The sequence below is a fragment of the Dreissena polymorpha genome, chromosome 11 (assembly GCF_020536995.1).
Source record: "Dreissena polymorpha isolate Duluth1 chromosome 11, UMN_Dpol_1.0, whole genome shotgun sequence".
Lineage (NCBI taxonomy): Eukaryota > Metazoa > Mollusca > Bivalvia > Myida > Dreissenidae > Dreissena > Dreissena polymorpha.
The window spans coordinates 14737867-14745455 of record NC_068365.1 but is presented as its reverse complement, the minus strand read 5'-3'; positions in this window follow the sequence as shown (position 1 = coordinate 14745455).

The window sequence follows — 7589 nt, the reverse complement described above, 5'->3', positions numbered from 1 at the left end:
GTACTTTTAATCATAGGGCAAGTACAAGTAAAAGCAATCAAACATTATTACATGTACATGTGTGTTTGAGTGATGAATGGGGAAAACGCTTGGTCATAAATTCAATAGATTCATGTTACAGAGGATTGATTTAGAACATCAGCTGAGTAATTTATGCAAGAGCCTGGTGACATAGCACAACAAGCAATATAAAATTTAAAATCTTGATTTTTTAAAGATGATAAATTGAAAGCCAACAGTTGAACTTGATATTGCGAATTGTGCGCAATAAATGTTTTGATACTTATCAAAGAGTGATGTCCCACGACCTAACAAACATGGACTCCATCACTGATTGTACATGTAGTCAACGTTTGAAATCGTACCTCAGCATAAGACCAGATGATCGGTGTTTTGTCGGACGATAGCTTTACTGAATCAATAGTGTCTTGTTCTGAGAAAACTGGGCTTAATTCATTTGCGTAAAGTGTCGTCCAAGATTAGCCTGTGCAGTCCGCACAGGCTAATCAGGGACGACACTTTCCGCTTTAATGGTATTTTTAGTTTCAAGGAAGTCCCTCCTTACCGAAAATCAAGTTTTGGCGGAAAGTGTCGTCCCTGATTAGCCTGTGAGGAACAAGACACAATACATCGAAGTGACCGTACTCGGAACTTGTATATTGATACTCTTTTATCAAACTGACATTAAATAATATCAGACTTGGTACGTGACATATTAGAAACCAATGCAGAGGTTTTAAGATCAAAGTTTCATTACCAAATTGAGATAAAAATTACTCAGGGTTATCGTTTATTGTTAAGTCAATTTAAGTTAACATATTACTTAAATGTTTTTGTATATTTTCCCCAGATGTTAGGCTCCCACTTTGAAGTGAAGTGGGAACATATTGATTTGTCCTTGGCCATCCATCTGTCCTTCCTTTCGCCGTGGGATTTTGTTTCGCGCGGAATTCACACATCAAGTATTGCTTTAAAAGGGTTGCAACTAAATACATATTAAAAGAACATGTTATTATTCTTAGCTGGCTATTTTGGTTTATTTTTTCAACAAGTCTAGTTTTGAGATAAAGTCGAAAGTGGAGGCATCCTCGTTTTGTTAAACATATATTCTGAAATGAACCTACATAGAACACAGTGTGTTTTAATGATTTTACATGTGTCAAATGCAAACAAGAAGTTATAAGCGTAAATTTGGTATATAACTTTTTGTTAATTATACTTTTTAAATCCCATCGCTGAATAGTATTTTTAAGTCTTATTTGTTAATGATTCGTTTATTTATGATGCTGATCAGTCAGAGCATTTGAACTACATGTAAAGAAAATAATAATTGTGCATGCAGCCGTTTAAATGATATAAAATGCGACACGCGAAACTTTGTTATCAGGTGTCATCGTGTTTACTATCGCGGACAGCTATATTATTCAATTACACCGCCTGTCCGTTTATTGGCCTTTCGGCGCTAATGGTGTTTTGTTGAAATCGCTGTGCAGTTCATATGTTTATTCATCATGTATGCAAGTTATTTCCGAGAACCGGAAAATTGCCTCTGTGAAGACACGATCACCGTTGACCGCTGACCTGACGATTTCCGCGAAATCATTATCAAGCAATTCTTGTGACCAATTTCGCCGAACATCTAGGCGCCATTACGTGCATCTCATACAGTTAGTAAGTTCGTTCGATGCGCTTTTATGTTAACTGTTAACACTTAAAGGAAAACGAGTTTTCCGCCTAAAATAAATCATTGTAACTGTTGTTTTAAATAGCGTTTTCCTGTCAGTACCATTCCATGCATTTCCAATTATTTATTAAGAAGAATTATAATGATGACTATTACACGAACCAATAATGTAGTGTCAGTGTTACACTGCGTCGTCGGCGCCCTTTTGATTTGTTTTTGCAGACAATAACTGAAGGTATGTGCGTTTAACGAGCCTCGCAGCAATTTAATTGTATTATTGTCCTGGAGTATTTCAGTTTTTCCTACATTGAAGCGTTTAAATAAGCCTTAGGCTTTCGATGCATACAAATTATTTAAGCAACATCATACGATGATTATTATAACATATTACAAGCTACACGATTAAGTCGCAACTAAAAAATGGTCGTAAGATCGATGCGTCGCAATTTTCGAGTGGTTGTTCTCATTGTTTTATGTCATCGTTAAACAAATAAGAGTATGATTCAGTCTATTTAGTTAAATATAAATACAAGTAAGAAATGGGGAAAAACATAAAAACTACAAAGTAAAAAATTACTGTGCGTGGTATAGTGGATTTCATTTCTTAAAGTTGACGTCAGCAAACAACTGCGCTATTGATTACATCTTTATATGAGGGAGATCAATTTTGGTAGACGAACCAATTGCGAGTTATAAATAACTCAAGTTTCCCAGTTTACCTATTTATCAACGAAGATGGCCTTTTAAACAACTTTTTTTAAACAAATTAGTATGAATTTTCGGCGAGCAATACCAATAGAAATAGGTTATTAATTGAATTCGTGTACGCAATCAAAACAAAGTGAGTCATACATTCACATCTATAAACAAGTGTCATTGATACACACGCTCATTACCAGAATTATCTGGTTGAAATATTGAATTGCGTAATTTTGAACATTGTATCACTCAAAACGCATATTTGTCCCGTGAGATTACCGGTGATTTTGCGGCTTTAATTTGAAGGCACGTGCTTTTTGGGTTACAAGACCAGGTGGTTTCTTTTCGAACAATTGCTTCCACGAAATGCATCTAAAACCACAAGCTTTGTTTCCAAGTAGAAGTTGGCTTTGGTTTTTCTATAAATAAAAACAACGCGTGTTTTAGTTTTATGTTTGACTGCGGTACTTAAACTATTTAAGGTAATCGCTTATATCGGATTGTTTTATGTTTCTTGGTATTCGATATATAACAATCGCGCTTGTTACACCAGGTTATCAGATTGCATTATCTTGATTGTACACGAGTAATGATCTATTTTTTATGTCTGAAAACTAACCTTGGATATTGAATGACAAGTTTATTTGTTTGATAAGGTGGGTTGTTCGCCTTTATTAGCAGTATCTTTCCTCACGGCTACTATTTTACCAACTCACAAGTAAAGATTGTCACAGCATATCTTTATATTCCGAGGATCAAAGTAACAATATATGTACCATAAATCCGATATTTGACACAGACGGCTGTCAGTCTAAATGAGACAATATACATGCACACATTTTTCGCTCAAACAGAGTAAAAGTCGCAAGGGATCATAACTTTAGGAGACATTACTCGGAAAGGGATATTGACACATTTGTCAGTGGCAACGGGGATATTAAATGCCCTTAAAAGCCACAAGAGGGAAACGTGTTCATGTTTAAACTATTATTTGAGCGAGTACCTGTGACTCGAGCTTTATTCAGTAACAGTCGAAGCGCACGGAAAACTGATTTCCATTCACGACCGTTTAAGATTTTTCAATTAAATATTCATTGGAAAGTGTGAATGTCTTCATCTTTGTCACTAATTCTTTACATAAGCGATAACTTGTTATGACCCTTTTTAAAGAAGTTGGGATATATGCACCTGACCGTCGGTTGGATGGTCAGTCCGTGAACTATTTCTTTTTCATGCGCTATCTTGCGAACACATCGACTGACGATAATGAATGTGAGCCGCTTTGAGAAAACGGCTCGTATTGCATGTGCATAAAGTGCCGTGCCAGGTTAGCCTGTGCAGTCCGCACCGGCTTATTTTGGCTTACACTTATCGCTTGTTATGGAATGTTTCGTTTACAAGAAGTCTCTCCATTGCGCAAATCCATTCTATGCGGAAAGTGTGTCCAATATAAGCCGGTGCGTACTACACAGGCTTATCTGAAACGACGTTAAGCACCTGCATTAAGCCCCTTTTTCCCAGAAGGCGGCTCATATTAATATGATGTACACATGGTAGGTTAGGACAAGTCCGTTTAATTTGAGGTCAACAAGTCAAGTCAGGGTCAGACGGGCCTGTCATATTGATATTAAAATGTCTACTCATTAACCTTTGTTCTTATAATTAGCTTCTTGGTAATTTTGAAATTAATCGAATCCATCAATTTCTATTGAGAATGGAACCTTTTATTAAAGGTATCTATTTAGTAGTGAAGTTTAAAGTTTGTAGTATTTTCATCAAAGGTTGTTTTAGTTCTAACACGTGGGGGTAGCAGTAGTAATAGGAACCAGAGGGCCAGATAAGATTCGTATTTGCGTAAAATACGCATGCACAGAAAGAAAATACGCACGACTTAAAATTTTGTGGAGTGAGAAAACTCCTGGCCAAATTTGGATAACGCATCGTGTACAAGTTCAATGCGTATTAGCCGTGTATACATGAATATAAATTCATGTAAACATGACTAATTCTAATCTCTTGCACGACGGTTACATTACATTCACCTCTGTGATGGGCTTAAAACAGACTATTTTCATGTTATCATCATTCCATGCGTTCATCGTTGAGGTAACAGTAAACTAAACAATATCTTGCATGACGGTTACATTACATTCACTGCATCGAAGAAAACCATCTCATACCATATCGTATATCAGTCTTAATTCATTATTACAAAATTGATACGGTTTTCTTGATGTAAACAAACCTACATACATACATACGTCGAAGCAATGCCTAACGTCACTCAATAAAAATTATGTTAAATTGTTTATATTTGTAATGTGCGTGGAATGATTCCATCTGCGTAAAAGGGCAATAAAATAGTTCCAAAGAGTTGCATTAAAACTCGCAAGTTTTTGCACGATGTATCGTAAATTTAAAATTCCTATTTCATTATTTTGCGCCTCTGATCCTAAAAAATCCAAATCAAAGATACTTTGAATGCGTTTGTTCGGTTTTACCCAGTTTCTGGGCAATGCTGAGCCTTTTGCAGAGGTGTATGTGAGAGAAAGGAACGACAGCTCTGCGTGGAGATTGAGCGGACTATTGTTATGAAAGCGTCTCATTAAAGTCATGATCATTCCAATCGTTCATCAAGGAGGTTGCAGTATTCTAAACAATCTTTTGCACGACGGTTACTTTAAATTCACGGCATTTAAGAAATCCAACTCATGCATAATATCTTATATCAGTCTTAATTCATTATTATAAAATTTATATGATTTTTTTATGTTAACAAACCTATATACATACATTTGTCGAAGCAATGCCTAACGTAACCCAATACAAATTATGTTCAATTGTGTACATTTGTGAAGTGCGTGGAATGATTCCATCTGCGTAACTGGGCAATAAAATAGTTCCAAAGAGTTCAATAAAAACTCGCAAGCGTGTGCACTATGTATCGTAAATTTCAAATTCCTTTTTCAGTATTTTACGCCTCTGATCCTAAAAAATCCAAATCAAATATACTTTGAATGCGTTTGTTCGGTTTTGCCCAGTTTCTGGGCAACATGGCATGCTGAGCCTTTCGCAGAGATGTATGTGAGAGAAAGGAACGACAACTCTGCGTGGAGATTGGACTAATTCCCGTCATTGTGTCCACACCGGTAAAAACTTAGTGACATCACCATCTTTGAATTGAATGTGGTTCCCGATTGAATTTACTCCTCAGTCAGAACGGCATCATTTCATTTTGGCACACGATAAAGGCCGATGTTGACTAAACCCGCTGCATTGTTGAGAATCGATATACGCTTACGTTGAAAACTGTTGACATCACATTCGATAAAACCCGAATCACCCAACTTCAAACATATAGTTTTTGCTATCAGTTCATCTCTTGTGTGGTACTATGGAAAAACTTTTACCTTCAAGCAATTTTAAAATGGCAGCCGAAATACACATATAATAAACAAGTTATACGGATACCACCCGCTTACCATTCAGACTAAGCACATGTTTAACCTGATAGATATATTGAAATCCGGTTTGCAATCAATGAATCCACTTGAATCATAATGTAATGCGAAAACTTGCTGCTTGCTTATTTTTCATATGACCGTCACGATCTGTGCTGTCCTGACCGGACAGTCTCTGTCCCGAAAGCGCTTAACTTTTTGTGACGTATGCCGCAGCGTCTGCATGTGTTCGTGTTTTAATGTCATGTAAATAAAACAAAAAGTAATGGCGAGCCAGTTAAAAATGGTAGATTCTTTCAAGTCGACATCGTCAGTAGTAACATCAGAAAAAAAAGTACGCCCTAATGTTGACAGTATATTAACAGATGTTATAAAATCGGTGCAGAGAAAGAAACATGACGGAAATAAAGTCACAGACAAGACTATTTCTAACTGGAAAGAATGTTTCCCGTGGCTCAAAATTGAGCCAGTGTGTGCTAAACAGTGGCTTGCTAAATCAAGACGGAAAAAGATATTAATGGCTGCTTATAAGCCAGGGGCAAAAAAACCCATAAAAACTGTTAAATAAAACAAAAGTGATTGCTTAATTGTGTACAAGACTGCTTGTTATAGCAAGTTAACAGTACATGTACAATGTATTATTAATTCTGAACCTTTGAACATAAATACTCCTTAAAATTATCGGATTTTGATTTTTACTCATCAATTAAAGATTTCATGAGTGAAATACCCATCGGCTGAAAAAAATATCTGGAGCTCTGATAGGAACATGTATCAAAAATTAGTTGTGTGCATGCATTGTTTTTATTTATTGATAATCGATCCGCGTCTTGCGGAAAATTAGCATAAGGGCATATCCTAACAGTGCAGACCCAGATATAAAACGCGAAGTACAAATTGGGCCTTCAGACATTCAGAATAGTGCAGCTCAAGCTAAAAGCTGTGTCGTGCAAAAATGGGCCTTAGAATATATCCGAACATTGTAGCTCCAGACATGCACCTCATGATGTCTGTCAATGAGACCTGGACACTGTCAGTGACTTTATAAAAGACAGAGTAGCTCCTGACAAGTCAGGTTGTATGCTTACCGCATGTCATAAAACCCATTTTCGCACGACGCTACTCTTTCCCGTTTTACTAACGTGTCTAGTGTAAGAAATTCTCCGAAATAAAACAATGCCACCCAAATAGAGATGTTTATCATTTAAGAGGAAAATGGCATTTTTAAAACGGGAAGTAAATTTACATTTCCCGCGAGAATAGGAACAACACATATGAAATTTATTTGTAAAAACAATTGACAAAGCAGAACAGATACACAGACCAAACATGGCAGAGTAACTATTATAGTTCTTTTTTAAAGTTGCACAACAATGTAAGATCACTTGTGTAAATTCATTCGGATGCCACGGCAGTAATGCAAGATTTTTAAACGCCCCATTGGGTGCAATTTCATTTGAGCATTGTACTGTACATACAAGCATCACATGTGTGCACATCGTGTACATAAGAACATCACATATGTGCACGCATCTTGTACAGAAGAATAAACCATGCGGGCACGTATCTTGTGCACAAGAATATCACATGTGTACACGTATCTTGTACAGAAGAAATCACATGTGTGCTCGTATTTTGTACAGAAGAATATCACATGTGTGCACGTATCTTGTACATAAGGACATCACATGTGTACACGTATCTTGTACATAAAGACATCACATGTGTACACGTATCTTGTACAT